The sequence below is a fragment of the Lampris incognitus genome, chromosome 19, assembly GCF_029633865.1.
Source record: "Lampris incognitus isolate fLamInc1 chromosome 19, fLamInc1.hap2, whole genome shotgun sequence".
NCBI lineage: Eukaryota > Metazoa > Chordata > Actinopteri > Lampriformes > Lampridae > Lampris > Lampris incognitus.
Window position 1 is genome coordinate 37,601,963 of NC_079229.1, and position 10,453 is coordinate 37,612,415.

Consider the following 10,453-nt stretch of genomic DNA (forward strand, 5'->3'; position numbering starts at 1 on the left):
TTGTGTCTCTGGAACAACAGTTGTATGGAGCTCGTCTCTCTGGAACAACAGTTGTATGAAGCTCGTCTCTCTGGAACAACAGTTGTATGGAGCTCGTCTCTCTGGAACAACAGTTGTATGAAGCTCGTCTCTCTGGAACAACAGCTGTATGAAGCTCGTCTATCTGGAACAACAGTTGTATGAAGCTCGACTCTCTGGAACAACAGCTGTATGAAGCTCGTCTCTCTGGAACAACAGTTGTATGAAGCTCGTCTCTCTGGAACAACAATTGTATGAAGCTCGACTCTCTGGAACAACAGTTGTATGAAGCTCGACTCTCTGGAACAACAGTTGTATGGAGCTCGTCTCTGGAACAACAGTTGTATGAAGCTCGTCTCTCTGGAACAACAGTTGTATGAAGCTTGTCTCTCTGGAACAACAGTTGTATGAAGCTCGTCTCTCTGGAACAACAGTTGTATGAAGCTCGTCTCTCTGGAACAACAGTTATATGAAGCTCATCTCTCTGGAACAACAGTTGTATGAAGCTGGTCTCTCTGGAACAACAGTTGTATGGAGCTCGTCTCTCTGGAACAACAGTTGTATGGAGCTCGTCTCTCTGGAACAACAGTTGTATGGAGCTCGTCTCTCTGGAACAACAGTTGTATGGAGCTCGTCTCTCTGGAACAACAGTTGTATGGAGCTCGTCTCTCTGGAACAACAGCGGGTCTGAACTTTACAAGGTGGAAGTGATTTTCTGACTTGGCACACCTGAAACTCTTTATCCACACATGGAGACACAACGTCAGCACACGACGCGGTGGCCCCAGGTCACGTCAGGGGCCACAACTCTTGCACACTTCAACCACATCAAACCAGCCACCCCCGTCTCGCTCTCTCTTTCGCTCTGTCTGTTTCTCTCTCTCTCTCAACCCCCTCTTTTTCTCTCTCGCCCTATCTCTGTGTGTGTCTCTCTCCATCTAGCTATTGCTCTCTTGCCCCCCGTCTCTCTCTCTCTCTCTCTCTCTCTCTCTCTCTCTCTCTCTCTCTCTCTCTCTCTCTCTCTCTCTCTCTCTCTCTCTCTCTCTCTCTCTCTCTCTCTCTCCATCTCTCTGTCTCTCTCTCTCTATCTAGCTATCTCTCTCTCGCCCTCGCTCTCTCTGTCTCTCTCTCGCCCCCCCTCGCTCTTTCTCTCTTCTCACTTGCCCCACTTTTTCTTGCCCTCTCACGCTCTGTCGCTCTCTCTGTATCTCGCCCCCCCCCCGTCTCTCTGATGAGTTCCAGATCTCCATCTGAGGTACAGCTCTGTCTGAAGGCCGTGATGAAGAGGAGGCTGAATGAGAAGTGACAGCGACAAGATGTGGGTTTATTTATTTATTTATTTATTTATTTGGAGGGTGCTTCATATCCTGGGTTGTGTAAAAACATCTGTTGGAGAAGTCGACATGACAAATGGGAAATATAAAGCAAAACGATTAAGAGGAGAAGAGTGAAGAGTGAGGAAGAGGAGAAGCAGACGTCAGTACAACATTCTGGGTCATCTGTTAGAACACGCTCCACCCTGCACCTTCCTTTTATTTCATGTTTATTTATTTAATGTTTCTTTAATGTGTATTTTTTAATGTTTATTTATTTACTATTTATTTATTTAATGTTTATTTCTGTGTAGATTCATTTTGGAAAGTTGTTGTTAATAATAATTGTTGTTAATAAGGACAGAAATTAATCACTACTTAGATATTTACACTGCATGTGTTTTGTTAGTGAATTTTTCTTGATGTTTAATTGTGTGTGTGTGTTTGTGTGTGTCTGTATGTGTATATGTGTGTGCGTGTGTGAGTTATCACCCCACTATCTCCAGTAAAACAAACAGCTCACTAGCTTTTAAATCTCTTCTCCAGCATTTTATTGTTGCTCTGTACCTCCATAAAATCACTTTTTCCACAGTTTATCTGCTGAATCAGCTGCTCCTCTGTTTCTGTTTAGTCTCTCGCTCTGTCCCTCTGTCTCTCTCTCTCTCTCTCTCTCTGTGTCTCTCTCTGTCCCTCTGTCTCTCTCTCTCTCACCCTCTCTCTCTGTGTCTCTCTCTGTCCCTCTCTCTCTCTCTCTCTCTCTCTCCCTCTCTCTCTGTGTCTCTCTCTGTGGCTCTCTGTCTCTGTCTGTCTCTCTGTGTGTGTGTGTGTGTGTGTGTGTGTGTGTGTGTGTGTGTGTGTGTCTCATCACACCTCACAGGCTTTAGTCTTGGCAGTCTTGGCTTAACAAAGTGTGAAATTAGTTTCTAAAGAATAGAAAATAAACGTTTGTTTTGTTCTGCATCAGTTCTCATGCTGTTATCTCTATTTCTCTCTTTTAGTCTTCACACACCACAGAACGACATGGACTCAGTTAAAATACACACTTTGGTGACAAACATCTCTGCATATGAACACATAAAACAAATGAACGTCTGCGTGGGGAGAAAAGAAGACGAGCTCAGTGGTCAACCTGATGTGTAAGTAATTCTTTCCACGTGGACCTGATGTGTTCATTGATTTTAGTCGTCTGTGAGGCCTGTTGGCAGCAGTCCACCACAGTGCTGAACAAGTGAACGCTGACGTGAGACAGAAAACCATCAGGTCGAGAAGCTCGTTGAACTTGGAATCCTCTTCTGCTCAGCAACAGAAGGAATTAAACCTTCTGACTTACACCAGGTTACATACCCTTTATTATTACATTAATTTTATTGTTATGTTTACTTTATTGTTACATTCACTTTGTCACATTCACTTTGTTACATTCACCTTATTGTTACATTTATTTTGTTTTTGCACTCACTTTGTTGTTACATTCACTCTGTTACATTAACTTTGTTGTTACATTCAATTTACTGTTACATTCACTTTGTTGTTACATTCACTTTGTTTTTTCATTCACTTTGTTGTTACATTCACTCTGTTACATTCACTTGTTTGTTACTTTCACTTTATTGTTACAGTACCTTTGTTGTTACGTTCACTTTGTTGTTACATTCACTCTGTTACATTCACTTTGTTGTTACATTCACTTTGTGGTTGCATTCACTTTGTTGTTACATTCACTTTGTTGTTGCATTCACTTTGTTGTTACATTCACTCTGTTACATTCACCTTGTTGTTACATTCACTTTATTGTTACAGTACCTTTGTTGTTACGTTCACTTTGTTGTTACATTCCCTTTGTTGTTACATTCACTTTGTTGTTGCATTCACTTTGTTGTTACATCCACTTTGTTGTTGCATTCACTTTGTTGTTACATTCACTCTGTTACATTCACCTTGTTGTTACATTCACTTTATTGTTACAGTACCTTTGTTGTTACGTTCACTTTGTTGTTACATTCCCTTTGTTGTTACATTCACTTTGTTGTTGCATTCACTTTGTTACATTCACTTTATTGTTACAGTCCCTCTATTGTTACAGTCCCTTTGTTGTTACGTTCACTTTGTTGTTACATCCACTTTATTGTTACAGTCCCTTTGTTGTTACATTCCCTTTGTTGTTACATTCACTTTGTTGTTACAGTCCCTTTATTGTCACAGTCCCATTGTTGTTACATTGACTTTGTTGTTGCATTCACTTTGTTATTACATCCATTTTGTTACATTCACTTTGTTGTTACATTCATTTTGTTGTTGCATTCACTTTATTACATCCACTTTGTTACATTCACTTTGTTGTTACATTCATTTTGTTGTTGCATTCACTTTATTGTTACAGTCCCTTTGTTGTTACGTTCACTTTGTTGTTACAGTCCCTTTGTTGTTACGTTCACTTTGTTGTTACATTCATTTATTGTTACATTCACTTTGTTGTTACAGTCCCATTGTTGTTACATTCCTTTTGTTGTTACATTCACGTTGTTATTGCATTCACTTTGTTACCTTCACTTTGTTGTTACAGTCCCTCACGGTCCCTTTGTTGTTACGTTCACTTTGTTGTTACTTTCCCTTTGTTGTTACATCCACTTTATTGTTACAGTCCCTTTGTTGTTACATTCACTTTGTTGTTACATTCACTTTGTTTTTTTGCATTAACTTTGTTACATTCTCTTTGTTATTACATTCACTTTATTGTTACAGTCCCTTTGTTGTTATATTCTCTTTGTTACATTCACTTTATTGTTACATCCACTGTTGTTACATTCATTTTGTTACAATCACTTTGTTGTTACATTCACTTTATTGTTACAGTCCCTTTGTTGTTACGTTCACTTTGTTGTTACATTCCCTTTGTTGTTACATTCACTCTGTTACATTCACTTTGTTGTTACATTCACTTTGTGGTTGCATTCACTTTGTTGTTACATTCACTTTGTTGTTGCATTCACTTTGTTGTTACATTCACTCTGTTACATTCACCTTGTTGTTACATTCACTTTATTGTTACAGTACCTTTGTTGTTACGTTCACTTTGTTGTTACATTCCCTTTGTTGTTACATTCACTTTGTTGTTGCATTCACTTTGTTGTTACATCCACTTTGTTGTTGCATTCACTTTGTTGTTACATTCACTCTGTTACATTCACCTTGTTGTTACATTCACTTTATTGTTACAGTACCTTTGTTGTTACGTTCACTTTGTTGTTACATTCCCTTTGTTGTTACATTCACTTTGTTGTTGCATTCACTTTGTTACATTCACTTTATTGTTACAGTCCCTCTATTGTTACAGTCCCTTTGTTGTTACGTTCACTTTGTTGTTACATCCACTTTATTGTTACAGTCCCTTTGTTGTTACATTCCCTTTGTTGTTACATTCACTTTGTTGTTACAGTCCCTTTATTGTCACAGTCCCATTGTTGTTACATTGACTTTGTTGTTGCATTCACTTTGTTATTACATCCATTTTGTTACATTCACTTTGTTGTTACATTCATTTTGTTGTTGCATTCACTTTATTACATCCACTTTGTTACATTCACTTTGTTGTTACATTCATTTTGTTGTTGCATTCACTTTATTGTTACAGTCCCTTTGTTGTTACGTTCACTTTGTTGTTACAGTCCCTTTGTTGTTACGTTCACTTTGTTGTTACATTCATTTATTGTTACATTCACTTTGTTGTTACAGTCCCATTGTTGTTACATTCCTTTTGTTGTTACATTCACGTTGTTATTGCATTCACTTTGTTACCTTCACTTTGTTGTTACAGTCCCTCACGGTCCCTTTGTTGTTACGTTCACTTTGTTGTTACTTTCCCTTTGTTGTTACATCCACTTTATTGTTACAGTCCCTTTGTTGTTACATTCACTTTGTTGTTACATTCACTTTGTTTTTTTGCATTAACTTTGTTACATTCTCTTTGTTATTACATTCACTTTATTGTTACAGTCCCTTTGTTGTTATATTCTCTTTGTTACATTCACTTTATTGTTACATCCACTGTTGTTACATTCATTTTGTTACAATCACTTTGTTGTTACATTCACTTTATTGTTACAGTCCCTTTGTTGTTACGTTCACTTTGTTGTTACATTCCCTTTGTTGTTACATTCACTCTGTTACATTCACTTTGTTGTTACATTCACTTTGTGGTTGCATTCACTTTGTTGTTACATTCACTTTGTTGTTGCATTCACTTTGTTGTTACATTCACTCTGTTACATTCACCTTGTTGTTACATTCACTTTATTGTTACAGTACCTTTGTTGTTACGTTCACTTTGTTGTTACATTCCCTTTGTTGTTACATTCACTTTGTTGTTGCATTCACTTTGTTGTTACATCCACTTTGTTGTTGCATTCACTTTGTTGTTACATTCACTCTGTTACATTCACCTTGTTGTTACATTCACTTTATTGTTACAGTACCTTTGTTGTTACGTTCACTTTGTTGTTACATTCCCTTTGTTGTTACATTCACTTTGTTGTTGCATTCACTTTGTTACATTCACTTTATTGTTACAGTCCCTCTATTGTTACAGTCCCTTTGTTGTTACGTTCACTTTGTTGTTACATCCACTTTATTGTTACAGTCCCTTTGTTGTTACATTCCCTTTGTTGTTACATTCACTTTGTTGTTACAGTCCCTTTATTGTCACAGTCCCATTGTTGTTACATTGACTTTGTTGTTGCATTCACTTTGTTATTACATCCATTTTGTTACATTCACTTTGTTGTTACATTCATTTTGTTGTTGCATTCACTTTATTACATCCACTTTGTTACATTCACTTTGTTGTTACATTCATTTTGTTGTTGCATTCACTTTATTGTTACAGTCCCTTTGTTGTTACGTTCACTTTGTTGTTACAGTCCCTTTGTTGTTACGTTCACTTTGTTGTTACATTCATTTATTGTTACATTCACTTTGTTGTTACAGTCCCATTGTTGTTACATTCCTTTTGTTGTTACATTCACGTTGTTATTGCATTCACTTTGTTACCTTCACTTTGTTGTTACAGTCCCTCACGGTCCCTTTGTTGTTACGTTCACTTTGTTGTTACTTTCCCTTTGTTGTTACATCCACTTTATTGTTACAGTCCCTTTGTTGTTACATTCACTTTGTTGTTACATTCACTTTGTTTTTTTGCATTAACTTTGTTACATTCTCTTTGTTATTACATTCACTTTATTGTTACAGTCCCTTTGTTGTTATATTCTCTTTGTTACATTCACTTTATTGTTACATCCACTGTTGTTACATTCATTTTGTTACAATCACTTTGTTGTTACATTCACTTTATTGTTACAGTCCCTTTGTTGTTACGTTCACTTTGTTGTTACATTCCCTTTGTTGTTACATTCACTCTGTTACATTCACTTTGTTGTTACATTCACTTTGTGGTTGCATTCACTTTGTTGTTACATTCACTTTGTTGTTGCATTCACTTTGTTGTTACATTCACTCTGTTACATTCACCTTGTTGTTACATTCACTTTATTGTTACAGTACCTTTGTTGTTACGTTCACTTTGTTGTTACATTCCCTTTGTTGTTACATTCACTTTGTTGTTGCATTCACTTTGTTGTTACATCCACTTTGTTGTTGCATTCACTTTGTTGTTACATTCACTCTGTTACATTCACCTTGTTGTTACATTCACTTTATTGTTACAGTACCTTTGTTGTTACGTTCACTTTGTTGTTACATTCCCTTTGTTGTTACATTCACTTTGTTGTTGCATTCACTTTGTTACATTCACTTTATTGTTACAGTCCCTCTATTGTTACAGTCCCTTTGTTGTTACGTTCACTTTGTTGTTACATCCACTTTATTGTTACAGTCCCTTTGTTGTTACATTCCCTTTGTTGTTACATTCACTTTGTTGTTACAGTCCCTTTATTGTCACAGTCCCATTGTTGTTACATTGACTTTGTTGTTGCATTCACTTTGTTATTACATCCATTTTGTTACATTCACTTTGTTGTTACATTCATTTTGTTGTTGCATTCACTTTATTACATCCACTTTGTTACATTCACTTTGTTGTTACATTCATTTTGTTGTTGCATTCACTTTATTGTTACAGTCCCTTTGTTGTTACGTTCACTTTGTTGTTACAGTCCCTTTGTTGTTACGTTCACTTTGTTGTTACATTCATTTATTGTTACATTCACTTTGTTGTTACAGTCCCATTGTTGTTACATTCCTTTTGTTGTTACATTCACGTTGTTATTGCATTCACTTTGTTACCTTCACTTTGTTGTTACAGTCCCTCACGGTCCCTTTGTTGTTACGTTCACTTTGTTGTTACTTTCCCTTTGTTGTTACATCCACTTTATTGTTACAGTCCCTTTGTTGTTACATTCACTTTGTTGTTACATTCACTTTGTTTTTTTGCATTAACTTTGTTACATTCTCTTTGTTATTACATTCACTTTATTGTTACAGTCCCTTTGTTGTTATATTCTCTTTGTTACATTCACTTTATTGTTACATCCACTGTTGTTACATTCATTTTGTTACAATCACTTTGTTGTTACATTCACTTTATTGTTACAGTCCCTTTGTTGTTACGTTCACTTTGTTGTTACATTCCCTTTGTTGTTACATTCACTTTATTGTTACAGTCCCATTGTTGTTACATTCCTTTTGTTGTTACATTCACGTTATTGCATTCACTTTGTTACATTCACTTTGTTGTTGCATTCACTTTATTGTTACAGTCCCTCTATTGTTACAGTCCCTTTGTTGTTACATTCACTTTGTTGTTACAGTCCCTTTGTTGTTACATTCACTTTGTTTTTGCATTCACTTTGTTACATTCTCTTTGTTGTTGCATTCACTTTGTTATTACATCCACTTTGTTACATTCACTTTGTTGTTACATTCAATTTGTTGTTACATTCACTTTGGGTTTGGATATACGTGTTAGTTTGGATATGTGTGTTAGTTTGGGTATATGTGTTCTTGTAGTTTTTTGATGTGTTGTTGTCTTTGTGTTGTACTGTTGTGGGCTGGGGGAAATGGTGTTTCTTTCCATACGCAAGTGCATGAAGTGAAACGACAAATAAAGTGTTTCTGGTTCTGACTCATCCAGATGTTCATGACATTTGGACATTTAAGGTAAATAATGCCGTCAGTTATTTAGTTATTTAGTACTCTGCGGTGGAGGAAACATGCAGCAGAAGCTCGACTATTGCAACAACAGTAACCAGAACACATTCTGTGCAGAACTACAATATACTCTTCCAGTGTACACACTCAGTCCACTGCAAAAACAAAATTGTGTGTGTGTGTGCGTACATGCCAGTTCCCCCTTGTAGCCTCCTGGCCTTTTTCACGGTGCAGGTAAGGCGCCGGATGTAAATGGTGATAACTGTATTTGTGACTTCAGTTTGTCTTTCTGAATTAAAATGTGAACGTGCCACTGTCGATCAGGGGAAAACGGTCCACTTCAGATGTAGCACACTCTGTCAGAAAAGCTGCTGAGGCTGAGGGACAGAAGGAAGAGCCTGTGCCAACAAGAGAGAGATGGACCACATGAGGGGTCCGTTTCTGGGATGAGCCTGTCATTTCTGCTGCCAAAGTCCTACCAGACACCAACCGTCCACATCACATCCTGCTCCAGCCTGCAGGGTCTGATATTGATGGATTAGATGTTGTCTTAAAGAGGCAGCAGATAGGAACACCAACAAGAATGTGTGTTTGCATGTAAATATTCAGGACTGTAGCTTTAACATCTTTTTGCTGACATTGAAAACGCCTGGCAATTCTTTTATGGTGGTTTTGCTGAACTTGCTGACAGGCATGCTCCCCTCAGAAAGTACAGAGAGTGCACTGTGTGGTTCCCTCCAGATCGATCCAGCTCACTCCACGAGCGCGGTGTGGCATGGGCAGAAGCCAGGAGGTCAAGTCTTGATCCAGACTGGCTGCTGTTCAGGCAGCTGAGTAATGCATGCATGGTTGCAATTAGAAGAACCAAAGCTGATTATTACCTCACCGAAACGTCAAACAACCCCTTGAAATTTTGGACGACTATTAAATCCTTCGCTGGAGATCAAAATGGTAAGAGCTCCCTTCTCACATTGCCAACGACTCCTGTAAAATGTCTGACAAATCGGAAACGCTTGGTTGCTTTGACGAGCATTTCAATTCCTCTGATTCTTTGTTCGACTCCCTCAACCATTCTCCGTACTGTTTGTGTTGACAGCCATTGTACGGTAAGTCCACCCTTTACTTAGTCTCAGAGGTGCACCAAGCCCTCCAACTTTTAGACTCTACAGACCGGCAGGTCCTGAGGACGTGCAGCCTTACTTTCTAAAGCGAGCAGCCGGTTTTACTGCACCACCTCTGACACGTCTGTTTAATCTCTCCCACAACACCAACGAAGCTCCTCTTATATGGAAATCTGCCCCTGTTGAGAGGGCCCCCCCCCCACCACCAGAGGCCCTAGGCTCTGGAAACATCGGGGTGTTAGCCCAGCCCAGAAACCTTTAGATTTTCAGATGCCAACAATCTTTATCTGTCTGTCTATCTATCTATCTATCTATCTATCTATCTATCTATCTATCTATCTATCTATCTATCTATCTATCTATCTGTCTGTCTGTCTGTCTGTCTGTCTGTCTGTCTGTCTGTCTGTCTGTCTGTCTGTCTGTCTGTCTGTCTGTCTGTCTGTCTGTCTGTCTATCTATCTCTGTCTCTGCCTCTGTCTGTCTGTCTGTCTGTCTCTGTCTGCCTTTGTCTGTCTGTCTGCCTCTGTCTCTCTGTCTCTGTCTGTCTCTGTCTGTCTCTGTCTCTCTGTCTGTCTGTCTGTCTCTGTCTCTCTGTCTGCCTCTGTCTGTCTGTCTGTCTGTCTGTCTGTCTGTCTGTCTGCCTCTGTCTCTGTCTCTCTGTCTGTCTGTCTGTCTGTCTGTCTGTCTGTCTGTCTGTCTGTCTGTCTGTCTGTCTCTGTCTCTCTGTCTGCCTCTGTCTCTGTCTGTCTGTCTCTCTGTCTGCCTCTGTCTCTGTCTGTCTCTGTGTGTCTCTGTCTCTCTCTCTGTCTGTCTCTGTCTCTCTGTCTGTCTGTCTGTCTG